Below are 14,265 nucleotides of genomic sequence, written 5' to 3'. Positions count from 1 at the left end.
TCAAGTGATTATTTAACAGGCTATACATGTGAACTAGTTGGAGATAATGTAATGGGGCCTGAATGCCAGTATGAATGTTTTTGTACTCTTCCGGTGGAAAAGTATACAAAAGTTGAAACTTGCTTCCCATTCTATAATTTGGAAGTAAATAGAGCAGATTATTTCAAACTGTCATCCACTGTTTTGTGGGTAATGTAGCAGGAGAATGAAAGTATTATATTACCAGATGTTTCATAGTAGTTACTTTAATAAGATGAAATTGATGAAAAGTAAAGGAAGAAACATACCTTTAGGTTGAAAGGGGCCTAGCGTACTACCAAGTTCAGATGTGGATAAATGAAGATGGAAGCACATTATAGAGGATTTTAGATATCAGTAGACTCTTTGTGAGAGATTGTCTACACTGACTGGCAGTGCAGTGTGATCAGGTTAAGAGGTTAAGAAGACCTTGGACATGCATAAGAATTGAATGGTAAGCTTACTTAAATGGCAGAAATAAAATAATATGTTTTATCTACTTATTCACATCCTAAGAATTTTTATGTCAAGAGCCCATATGCCCTGACCCGTGTGGCTCAATTGGTTGGGCATTGTCTCATGTACCGAAAGGTTGCTGGTTCTATTCCTGGTCAGGGCACATGCCTGAGTTGTGGGCTTGACCCCTGGTAGGGGGCGTGCAGGAGACAGCTAATTGATATTACACTCTCACATCAATGTTTCTCTCTTCTCCCTTTTTCACTCTCTAAAAATCAATAAGCTATTCTTTTTTTTTTAAAGAGTTCTATAAAACTCATTAAAGTTAACAGCCAAACAAATAAAATGCTGCGAGGAGTGGCTAGGCAAATAATTATATTAGCTAATCTAATTAGTGCAAATTGTCTCTGTTATAATTTGGATTTAAATGTATGTAATAGCAACAAAAATGTGATAGGCATATCTCCATTACTAAAACATTATATTACCAGCAAATATTTAGCGTAGTTCATAGTCAGTTGATAGAGGAATTTATGTGTATTTAGCATAAGGCCTTTGTGTTATCTGATTCTGGTTATGTGCTTGAAGATAAAATAAATATAACTTTGAAATTCTGTTACAAATAATAGGAAGTTGGAGTAATTTATTATGGAAATAACAATTATGTGTAAATATAATTAACAAAGTAATGTCTGAGTAATTTATTGTAGACATATCTGTCATTTTATAAATTTAATTATTTTATCTACTAACATGGATAATTCCTGTGTCTCAAGAACTCTGTAATTAGAATTTTTCAGTTCAAAATAGGTGGTTGTGATTAGTAATGTTTTAAAAGTATTGAATTTAGTATCTTAAGATTAAAGTTCCTACTTATAAACTTTTCCAAGTAGAAACTAATTTTTTCTCATTAGTAAGATAGATTCATGAATAGATCGAGCTGATTTTCTGATATAACAAATTTTAAAAGATAGTATGAATGTCTTTTTTTTTCTAATATCTTTCTTCTGGTATGATTTACATGCCATAAGATTCACCAAAATCTACAAGTCAGTGATTTTTAGTACATTTTCAAAATTGTGCACCATCACACAATCCAGTTTTAAAATATTTCCATCATCCCAAAGGGCTTCCTCATACCCCTCTGCAGATATCCAGTTCCAAGCAACCATTAATCTTTCTCTCTCTATAGATTTGCCTTTACATTTTATGTAAATGAAATTATATATAATTTGGTCTCACTTCTTAAACTTAGTGTAATGTTTTTGAGGCTCATCCATGTGGTAGCATGTGTCAGTAGTTTAGTTTATTTCCTTGCTGAGTAATAAATTATTGTTTGGATAGACCACATTTTATTTACCCATTCATCAGTTGATGGGCGTTTGGATTGTTTCCACATTTTGGCTATGATGCATAATGCTAACATGAGCATTTGTGTACAAGTCTTGTGTAGAGAGATATTTATTTTCATTTCTGTTGGGTAGATACGTAGAAATGGAATTGCTAGGTCATATTGTAAATTTATGTTTAATATTTTACAAAGCCGCCAAATTCTTCTCCAAAGTACTATATCATTTTAAATTTCCATCAGCAATGTGTTAGGATGACAGTTTCTCCTATTATAACTATTCTTGTGATTGGGCAGTGGTAGCTTGTGGTTTCAATTTGCATTTTTCTAGTTACTAATTATCTTGAGCATCTTTTCATGTGCCATTTCATAGCCACTGATATATCAGCTTTGGTGAAATGTCTACTCAAATCTTTTGGCTATTTTAAATTAGGTTTTGTGTTGTTGTTTTTTTGTCTTCCTACTGTGGAGTTTTTAGAGTTCTCTATATATTCTGGATGTAAATCTGTTATCAGACATATTTGGCTTACTAATGTTTTCTTCCAGTCAATTGGTTTCTACTCATTTTCTTAATGGTGTCTTCTAAAGCCAATTAAACACACACACACACACACACACACACACACACACACACTGAAAATAATCCAGTTTATCGATTTTTTTCTTTTACTGAATGTGTTTTTGGTGGTGTATCCAAGAACTTTGTGTCTTAATTCAAAGTCAGATGTTCTCTTATGTTTTCTTCCATAATTCGATTTTTTTACATTCAGGTCTATGATTAATTTTGAGTATGGTGTGAGATAAGAGTCTAAATTAATCTCTTTGCATATATGTATCCAGTTTTTTCTCAGCACCATTTGTTAAAAAGATCATCCTGTCCTCATGAAATGCCGTACATAGAACTTTTGTCAGAAGTTAATTAACCATAAATGTAGATTTACTTTTGAACTATTAATAGTGTTCTTTTGATCTGTCTGTACATCCTTATGTCAATACCGTACTGTCTTGATTTATGTAGCTTTATAATATGCTTTAAATGCAGGAAATTTAAGTTCTTCAACTTTGATTTCCTTTTTTGAAACTGTTTTAGCCCTTCTGGATCCTTTGCATTTCTATATAAACTTTAGATTGTCAATATCTCCAAAGAGTCTGCAGGGACTTTAATAAGAATTGTGTTTAAAGATTAATTTTGGAAGAGTTTCCATCTTAAACAATATGCAGGCTTTTTTAGCTTTCTCGAAATAATGATCACTAGAGCAATCATTAAGGCATATTTATGAATACCCCATTTATTAAAATGAACAAAATTAGCTACTGTAGCTCATAATGTTTACAATGGACTAGACTTAAAATTCATAAAGGATTTATAAAAACAAGTAATCGAAGTTAATCATTTGACAGTATACAAATAAGGTATACAGAAATAGGAAGTTATACAATTAGTAGTGTCTTTGCAGGATTAGGGCATGAATTCAGGTATAAGTTCAATATTGTTTCATATATCCCACTGCTGTGAAAAAGACCACATTTGTTAGGGTAAGGGTTCAAATCAAGTAAACAAATATATACAAAAAAACTAATAGCATCTAACTGAACCTTGGCAGGAAGAAGATTTTAGTTGTAAACAGTCAGAGTTATTCTGAAAATATAGACCTGTATCCACATTATTGTGTGTGTTCACTCAAATAGAACCAATAATTCCTTTATTAAAAGTCAAAGCAATATGTTCTCTGATAATCTGAGTTTAGGCTATAGGAATCATGACTGAAAAAAAAATTACTGAAATAAAGGCCCTTAGTTAATCAGTTAGATATCTATACATACAAAAGCCTAAGTGACCATTATGACCAGACGACCAGCCAGTAGCTATGATGAGCACTAACCACCAGGGGCAGACGCCCAACGCAGGAGCTGCCCCCTGGTGGTCAGTGTGCTCCCACAGCCAACCTCCCTCGGCCAGCCAACCTCCGGCAGTCCCCCCCCCCCCCCCCAGGCCGAGGGACCCCACCCATGCAGGAATTCGTGCATTGGGCCTCTAGTTAATTTAATAATGATATAAAGGAGCCTAGTAAAGGATAGAAATACTGTATTTAGTTAATTATAATAGATAATGTTTCACATTTTAGCAGCTCTTACATAGGGCTATTTCATAACACAGTATGTTAGAATTCATGGATTTTGATATGAAAGCAATGTGGACTTGTGTCATTTTTAGGAAGTGAGTATTTATGAAGACCTAGTTATAACTGTTGTCCTGGAAAATGTGGCTTAGGAAGGAATAAGGAATGATACCTGAATGGTTCTATTTAAATTTTTGGTTTCGAATAATGTATGGAGATATACACAGGAAAGCTTTATAGCTTTTTTTTTTAATTTTTAAAATTGATAGCAGAGAGAAAGGGAGAGGGAGAGATGAAACATCAATGATGAGAGAGAATCATTGATTGGCTGCCTCCTGCATGCTCCACACTGGGGATCGAGCCCGCAACCTGGGCATGTGCCCTGACCGGGAATCCAACCCTGACCTCCTGGTTCATGGGTTGACGCTCAACCACTGAGCCACATTGGCTGGGCTATAGCTTTTTTAAAAAATGTGCTTAAAAATCTACTGCTTAAGTTGTCTCTAGGTCAGGATTAAACCATTTTTATCCGTGTAAATCTTATAGTAAATCTGAGCTTCAAGGGGTAAAATGATGACCCAATAATTTTATTAGGAGGGATGTTTTGGATCAGTCAGAGGAAAATGGACAGGACCTACATACAAATGTCACTTGAAAGTTGAGACCACATCTTAATTGGTAATATGGCAAACTAAAGACATATATTTGATTAGTATCTAATTCCCATCATTATTTATTTTGCATTTTCAGTTTCTATAGTTCCTGCTCCTTGTCAGGCCCCAAGAGTTGACATAATCTGTATGAATTGACACAACCTTCCTATGAAGGAGGTAGTGTCATGAGGCGGTCAGTGGGTGGAAAGATAAAAGAGGAGAAGTGAATTCACTGATGTATATTTAGAGTATGTTTTAAGCTTAAGAATATGGAAACCTCTTATTCCTGTTTGAAATGCCTTTGGAATAACATACTAAAGCACCCTTGGGGACAGCCTAACAGTGCACATTAATATGGTTTAAAAGGTCTCCAAAGCCTTTGCCTATAGTTAGCTCAGTTGTGGTATTTTAGTAAGTGTTCTAATAACTTGGCTGCTCTTGCCCTTGGCCATGGAATCGCCACAAGTGCACAGTGTCCAATTTTGGGGTGTTTGGTCACTTGGTCTTACGTGTTCCGAACCTATTAATAACTCACCATAGGCTTGTAAGAGACTGCATCAGGCTGTATATTACAACTGCATGATCAACGGTATACTTAGTCTTTCTCGCATTTCTTTCCATTACCTTTCCCTCTAGAAGACACATTCAGTCCTGTGTCCAGTGCTTCTAGATTCTTTTATTTTGGTAATTCTGAAATGGATTTCAATTAATTAGTCTTGGAGAGTTAAAAAATAATACAAGGGAAAGAGAAAACAGTGGAGGAACACTGTCATAATATAAATGGTTATCACCATGATAACGACATAGTTTTTAAAATACCTTACAGTTTATAACCTGCATTTACAAAATCTTTGGTTATAGTACGTGTACACATTTTTAGAAAGTAAGTGACTTACTCAAACATTCGTTTACATCTTTAAAAACTTATCTGTATATCTAGTTTTTTTGAACGGAATTATGTTTTAAGGGCACTATAAGATCTATTTATGTAAGGGAAACCTATGGTAATTTTTTTTGTAAATAAGTAATATAGTATCACTTTCTTAGTACAAATTAGTCTGGAAATGCCTTATGTTTTACCTTTTAATAATTTAGGATACTTTTTTATACATTTTAAAGTATTCAGAAACTTTACATATGAAAAATAAGAATAGTTTTCTATGCCGTGGTAGTGGTAAGTAGTAAATTATGAAAAACATCCCTGCAAGAAATAGAAACGGCGATAGAGTCTTCCACTAATCATATTTACAGGGGCAGGAAGTAAGTGATACTTCCACCTTGTTCTTTTTCCAATCAGTGTCTAAATGTACCATAGTTTGTTTATTTTTAATCTACTCACCTACTGATGGACACTTGACTGCTTTCATATCTTGGCTGTTGTAAATGATGCTGCAATGAACATAAAGGTGCAGATATTGTTTTGAATCAATGTTTTGGGTTTCTTTGGATATATTCTCAGAAGTGGGGTTGCTGGGTCATAAGGCAGTTCCATTATTGATTTCAGAGAGAAAGGGAGAAGGAGAGAGAGACACATCAATGATGAGAGGGAATCATCTGATCAGCTGCCTCCTGCACGCCCCTTACTGGGGATCGAGCCCACAACCAGGGCATGTGCCCTTGACTGGAATCGAACCTGGGACCCTTCAGTCCACAGGCCGCCACTCTATCCACCGAGCCAAACCAGCTAGGGCCATTTTTAATTTTTTAATGCTTTCAACATTGGCTGCACCAACCAACAGTGCATGATGGTTTCCTTTTCTCCACATCCTTGCCAACACTTGTTGTTTGATGCTTTATTGATGCTAGCCGCTCTGACAGGTGTGAGGTGATATCTTATGCTTTTAATTTGCATTTCTCTGATGATTAATGATCTTGAGCACCTTTTCATGTGTTTGTTTGCCATTTGTATGTCCTCTTTGGAGAAGTGTCTATTCAGGGTCTCTGCCCATTTTTAAATTGGATTGTTTGTTTTTTTGGTATTGTGTTGTATAAGTTCTTTATAAAATTTGGATTTAACCCCTTTCAGATGTGTCATTGGCAAATATGTTCTCCAATTCAGGGGGTTGTCTTTTCATTTTGTTGATAGTTTCCTTTGCTGTGCATAAACTTTTTAATTTAGTGTAGTCCCATTTTTCTTTTTTGTTTCCCTTGCCTGAGGCAATATATCAGAAAAAATATTGCTATGAGAAATGTCTGAGAGTTTACTGCCTATGTTTTCTTCTAGGATTTTTATGGTTTTGAGTTTAACATTTAAATCTTTAATCCACTTTGTGTTTATTCTTGTGTTTGGTGTTAGAAGATGGTCTGGTTTCATTTTTTTGCACATTTATCTGTCCAATTTTCCCAACACTATTTATTGAGTGGAGTATCTTTAGCCCTTTGTATATTTTTGCCTCCTTTGTCAAATATTAATTGACCATAAAAGTGTGGGTTTATTTTTGGGCTGTCTGTCTGTTCCATTGATCCATTTGTCTCAGGGCTTAAATAGCAAATTGATAAAAATAACAGTGCATTTCAATTATAAAATTTAAACTTAGTTTTAAAGTTATATATATTAATAAATTTGTTTAAAAACTCACTATAGTAAGTCAATAAAAGTGTTTTTATTCATTTTATGGATTTTGAGGTCTTTAAAATTTAATACAAGTGTTTCATAACAAATATATATGTGTAGTTTATAATAACATTAGGATAGGTCTGGCTCACCATCTTGCATAGTGTCTGATCACATTTCTTTCTTTTTTTTTTTTTACTATATTTTATTGATTCTTTACAGAGAGGAAGGGAGAGGGATAGAGAGTTAGAAACATCGATGAGAGAGAAACATCAACCAGCTGCCTCCTGCACACTCCCCACTGGGTATATGCCCGCAACCAAGGTACATGCCCCTGACCGGAATCGAACCTGGGACCTTTCAGTCCGCAGGCCAACGCTCTATCCACTGAGCCAAACCGGTTAGGGCCACATTTCTTTTTAAAAAATATGTTTTTATTGATTTTAGAGAGAGGGGAAGGGAGAGGGAGAGAGAGAGAGAAAAAGAGAAACATTAACATGAGAAATATCCATTGGTTGCCTCCTGCACGCCCCCTACTGGGGATTGAGCCTGCAACCTGGGCATGTGCCCTGACTGGGAATCGAATTGGTGACCTTTTGGTGCATGGGATGACACTCAACTAACTGAGCCATAGCTGCCAGGGTGTGATCATATTTCTATTTATAGATCACAATATACTGTATATACTTACAATATATTAGCATATACACTGAGTGGCCAGATTATTATGACCACCTGATGTTTCTAGGCAAATTAGCTATAATTTCACACTGAAGTTGCTAGAGGGCCAGACCATTATAAATAGGGAAGCAGGTTGTTTACCATGACAGTAGAAGTGATTTTTTTCTGAAGATATGGGTAAACAACGCAATTTAACAGCCTTTGAACGTGGGATATGTATATATACAGTATATGATAATTAATGTACCTGGATTTTAATGTGTTGTTTTTTTCTTTTTTATATATGTAAGATAATGAATACATTGATCTTTTTCCCTGACACTTGAACTGAATTCCAAATAGCGCAACATTTTCTAGATGAACTTTTCTCAGTTTGAAATAATTAATCACAGTTTGTTGAAGTAATTAATTTCAGTTTGTCACCAGTAATGGTCTGTGTCCTTCCTAATTAAGAGACTAATTCAGGAAAACATGTGAAGCAGTCTAATCTGGCACATAATTAATTAGTGAGAACTGTCATTTATATGTATTCTTTTGGGCAGCTGTTGAATTCAACCTGAAGGGATTGATACCCATATATGGTTTTGAGGTCTACATGTTGGATAAGGTGAATAAATAATCACAGATAAAATACAAGACCAAGAAGAAAGCATAAAGCAATGTATTATGTAGGTGGTACAATTTTTAGGTCTTTGGTTTTACTTATTTTCTGTCAAAAACCCTATTAATAGTCATAGCCAAGGAAAGACACCAGCCTTTTAAGTTGAAGTGAAAATCTAGAATAGAATTATCTAGTGATCAAGTACTTAGGCCTTTGTCCGGTACAGCACAGGAATGGCTTAATTTCTAGGGAGTTTTATAGTTGTATAAAATGCTTTCATGTATATCATTTCATTTAATGGGCAGGGAAACTGTTATGTGTAAGATAGGAAAGGCTTGCTTTAATTTTACTCTAATGTTGCCTTTGTCCTAATCTTTACACAGACACTCACTCTTTTTTATCAGACAAGCATCAGCCCACCTCCTTAGGTTGAAATGTGAACCAAATTTGGTATGAGTATTCCTTTACAGGAAAGAGTTGTATTTAAGGAATTAATCCAAAGTAGAAAAGATAATCTAAAATGTTACAATGCCTCACTAGTCTTTGAAGACTAGGCTTTTAACATTACCATTGAGCCTGTTTAACTTTGTTTCATAGTTTTGGTTTACTACACAAGTCAGTAGATAGTAATTCTGATGTCATCATCATTAAAGGCAACATTTCTCGAGTGCCCGTTACGAAAAGTAAAGTTTGTGGCTCTTCTCATCTTAAAGAGATGAACACAAGGGACAGTATAGAAAACAGAAAAAAAGGAAAAGTAATGTCGCAGAAGTCAAAGCAAACAGTGCCCACTGAAGGAAAGGCTTACTTAGAGATTCTGTTTCCTATATTGTTCCTTGTGTTCACCTCTGATGTGGAACGTGTTGGTCTATGTGATCCTTTTGGTAACCAAGGTGATCTTATCTCAGGAGCATGTGGTAGGATGCTCAACTGAGTTATTAGGAAGAAGCCCATGTTGTTTAAAATCTTTTGGCCTGCCTTAGCCTGTTTGTGTCAGCGGATAGAGTGTCAGCCTGTGGACTGAAGGGTCCCAGATTTGATTCTGGTCAAGGGCATGTACCTCCCTGGCCCAGGCCCTGGTTGGGGCTCGTGCAGGAGGCAACCAATCTATGTGTTTCTCTCACATCGGTATTTCTTTCTGTCTTTCCACCTCTCTTCCACTCTCTAAATATCAGTGGGAAAATATCCTCGGGTGAGGATTAAAAAAACAAAAACAACTTTTGGCCTAACACGGCCACTTCGGTTTTCAAATGGGGCTGCAGGTCACTTAACGTTCCTTTCTTAATTCCGAGATCTCAAATCTTTGGTTTTATCTTTTCCGAGAATCTGATCAGGATCATTGGCTCTTAATTTTCTGGATGAATGAACAATTCAATTACAGTTTCCTGAGATTGGTTGTTTTTATGTTTTCTAAGAAGCATATTTTGAATTATGGAAGTGCTTCGGAAGCATCCATCTTTTGTAATTAGGACATGGGCACTCTTTTCAGAATTGTACTTAGTGTTTGTTTTGCACATTGTAGTTGATGAGAACTTTTTCCAGATTAAACTGCTTTTTTCTCAGGAGCCATGATCAACAGATCTTTCAGTGTTCCCACACTCACAATGAGAAAAATAAGACCCCCTGAGGTAGTATTGCCTGCTCCAGGTCACCCAGATCCCATCTGTGAAGCAGGTACTGAGTTTGGTCTTACAGTGCCATAGCCTTTGCCTTTCCCTTATGCTTAAGGTTTCTTCTTGTTAGGCTGAATTGTATGAAGTTGTTAATATAGGAATATCTGACCTACAATAAAAAGCAATTTCATATGCTACTACAAAAACAAACAAACAAAACCACCCAAAACGAACAAACAAAAACCCCATTTAAGAAAAGCTCATTTTGCAGGCTGGAAGAGGTTAATGGGGGAAAAAAGATAAACTTCTTTAAGGGGGGAAAAAACCTTAGTCATTAATGTCTGAAAATGACGAGCCAGAGTAACAAGCTTTCTTTGCGAATACTCTTGGCTCCTTTAACTTAAAAGCATGGACTGAGGAGACAAAGTGTGTGGGTTCGAATCCAATCTCCCCTCTTACTACCCTACTAGCTGTGTGACATTAGACACTTCACCTAACCTCTTAGTGCCTCCCTGTCTTCACTTTTTAAGATTCAGTAAGTTATTTTCATCAGTATCTGGCATTATTATAAGGACTATAACTGTGTGTGTTAAATAAACTGGAGATGAGAAATAGAGATAGAATATGTTTTGGTTAATGCATTAAATAACTTTCTAAACCTTTCAAAATGCTATTTATTAGATAGTTTGAAATTAATTAAGTGAACGTAGAATATTAAATTAGGTTAACATAGTAGTAATTTACCCATGTGAAGTTTGTACATTCATTTAAATGTACACATGGTTCAACTAGATCTGAGAGTGAGTGTATACAATGAATTACCCCTTGCTTTCAGGAAATGAGTGAAGTTTCCTCACAAGCATTCTTTCCCCAATATTCCTTTCAAATTTTTAGTGCTAAAGTGCCACTCAGAAACAGCTCCAAAAGGACTCTGACACTTCCCCACTCAAGTACAGATCAGGGACTTAATTAATGACTTCACATGGCCAAGGGACTAATGTGACTGTAAAATGCACATCTACAGAAATGGTGGTTGATTTTCTTGTTTTCCTATAGCCTTCAGTTTCCTATACGGTCTTCAAACATTTCAGAAGAATGGGACACAGAAAGGAGAAAAGAATGTGCATTGATAACCAGCTAGGGACTGAACTAAGTGCTTTACAGGGTAAGAATAAAGTCACAATCTATATATATAAAAGCCTAAGGGACCGAACGACCGGTCGCTATGACACGCACTGACCACAAGGGGGCAGACACTCAATGCAGAAGCTGTACCTTGGTGGTCAGTGCACTCCCACAAGTGGGAGCACTGCTCAGCTGACTGACGGACACCAGACGCAGGGCTCACAGCTGGCTGCTGCAGCCCAGAGTATGTAGTGGTGTGGCAGTGAGCCTATCGAGAGACGGTGGCAGGCGCAGCGGGGCCGGGATGAGCAGGAGCAGCAGGCAGGAGTGGCAGGTGGTGTTGGACTGCTGGTTTCGGCCCGATCCCCGCAGGCTATGCCGAGGGACCCCACTGGTGCACGAATTCATGCACCAGGCCTCTAGTATTATATGAAAGGTGAATGAAGTGTTCTGATTCCTATGTTGACTCTATCAAATCAAATACAAAATTAATTAAAATACTTAATTTGAAGTGTGTGAGAGAGAAATACTGGCCAAATGGAATTGAAGTCTAGGTAGGTAGTGAGATCAGAGAGCCCCTAATTCTTCAAATAAAAATCCATGGATTCTGGGGCCAGATGTGTCATTTCTTCCAAGGTTGCTGAGAGAATTTGCAGAGTGAACACTGAACCACTATTACTTATCTTTTAAGAGCATATATTTTATAAGCATCTCATTCATTTAGATCAATGGTTTTCAGCTAGTGTGCCTCAAGAATTTTTAAAACACACAATACCTGACTATTTAGTCAGCTGCACTGACCTCTATCCCTTAGATTGTCAAATAAAAAAACGACAAAAGCCAATATGACAATAGCCACCTGGTGTGAATGAATCAAAATTATACCTATTTTTGTCAGATCAGCAAAGAATATATTTTTGTGTGTACCACAGAATTTAAGTAATACAGAAAGAAAAGAAATAATAAATGAAAGCACTTTCCATCTTGTTATTCTACACCAGTCTTAATGTTTTACTTTTCTTACAGTCTCTTTATTTCAGCTCATCCCATGTGATTAAGAAATTTTTTGTTCAACATTCATTTCCATACTTTAAAAGCAAAGAAAATCAACCCTCAGAATGACATTTATAAAGTAGAGAACTTCCAAGTAAAATGAAAACAGTGAAGAGGGACAGGGAACCCATTTCCTATCGGGAATGGTTACAGTAACTGGGCACGTACAGAGAGGCCGCGAGGTTATTCTGAAATGTGAAAAGGTGCTTGGGATGCAGAATGAGGGCTCATGGTTTGACGTAATGGTGAAGCACCTTTTGGACCTTTTATAGAAATGTTTATGAGAATTACCACTGTCCAGTAGAGGCCTGGGTTGCTTCATAGTGGTGATCTCTCAAGTAGTGATTGAAATGCATAAACAGGATATTAAATATTTATGAGATGTTGTTGAACGATTTCTTCTCTGGGTAGAATTTGGAACAAACTGACGCTTAATTTCTTGTTCAGGTATGTTCCTGTTTATACATGTCTTTATAAAATGTGATGCATGGATATAATATTCCTGATGTGGTGTGGGATATGCAGAGTGCATTGGGTTTCCTGGTTAATACCAGATCATTTCAGCTCTATAGGTATATGACCTCCCAGGGTAACCTCTAATAAATCAGTCTGAGATTACATTAGCTTTCTGAGCCTCTGTACTTAATGATGGGACATGTATGAAAGAGACTAAAGAAAGGTTGGGAGGAAAAAAGGTCAAGTGTGTTCTTTCAGCTCTCCTTGGTCATACATTTGTATTAGGGATCTTGTAGTTAAGAAACAGGCCATGTGAAAAAGAACTTTGTTGGTACACAATTTATTGCCACCTTTAAAGGGGAAAAACACCACTATAATTTATTGGATGTTACTTAATGCCATTCAGAATGGGGGGCGGTAGGAGAGAATATATGAATTATCCAAGGGTCCTAAATGAAAAACAACAACACATTTGGCTGATGTGGGTGCAAACGGGAAAGAAGATAAAATCTACAATAAGTAAACTCCTTAATTATTATAAAAGATACTTAAGATTGCTTTGAAACGACTGGTGTATTTCCTGCAGCTAGCACATTAGCTCACACATGGTTTGCACTCAGTAAGTATTGTCAAATAAATGAATTGTATTTATTTGACCTTTAATTGAATCCGGAAAATGAGTTGCAGCACATTTTCCATGTCTCTGAGTACCAGGGCCCTGGTCCTTGAGTAGTTTGCTCCACTAATCTTGTTTCCATGGTAAAGTGAATTTGCATCTGCTCTCTAGGGGTATGTAGGAGGTTGGCAACATCTCTGCTAATTGTGAGGTCACCCGAAAGACCTGGCAGTGATGAGTCCTTCCCCAAAGTGCAGCTGTGCAGCTTTCTCAGTGGTCTCATTCAGTTCCACTTCAAGCACATAACTGGGCTGGAATTGCATGAGATAAGTGCCGCCAGTGCTCATCACCATGGTGAACGGCTCTGAGAAATCAGTGAGTAACTAACCCTTTAACAGAATATACTCGCTCATTAAGTGCGAGGGTGGGTGGCAAGTTGGAAGCCCCCTTTAAAAATTAGTCAATAAGTTTAAAACGTAGTCAATAAGTTTAAATTCTTCTCATGTCTCCCCAAAATGCAAGAAAAGTAGGTAACATTGTTATGACTTTTGAGAGCCCTGGCTGATTAGCTCAGGGCAGTAGTCCTTTGCTCAGGTTTTGCTGTTGAACTTCACAGAACCATGAGTTCATGTGTTTGTTCATCTTGCAGAGGGCTACTGAAGTTTTAACTTGAGCAGTCTGGGTTAGACCAGGCAATAGCTTTTTTTCAGAAGGAAATGAATGAGAGCTTTTTCTTTGAAGCCACTTCTAGAAAGAGTTAATTCTGAATTTTAAAAAATCAACGATACAACCTCACCAGCCCTTCCTCCCAGTCTCCTGAGCTGATTCCTTCTCTACTTCTCCACGTTAGGGTCCTCAGGGTTTGGTCTTAGATCCTTTTCTGTTCCTGCTCTACACTCTCTTTCTGGGCAGCATCACTTACCCCATGGATTGAAAGATGTTGGCAGCTCCCTAATGTAACTCTCTAGCTC

This window comes from Myotis lucifugus, unplaced genomic scaffold, assembly GCF_000147115.1.
Source record: "Myotis lucifugus unplaced genomic scaffold, Myoluc2.0 scaffold_1, whole genome shotgun sequence".
Classification (NCBI taxonomy): domain Eukaryota; kingdom Metazoa; phylum Chordata; class Mammalia; order Chiroptera; family Vespertilionidae; genus Myotis; species Myotis lucifugus.
Note: the sequence above shows the minus strand (reverse complement) of the source record.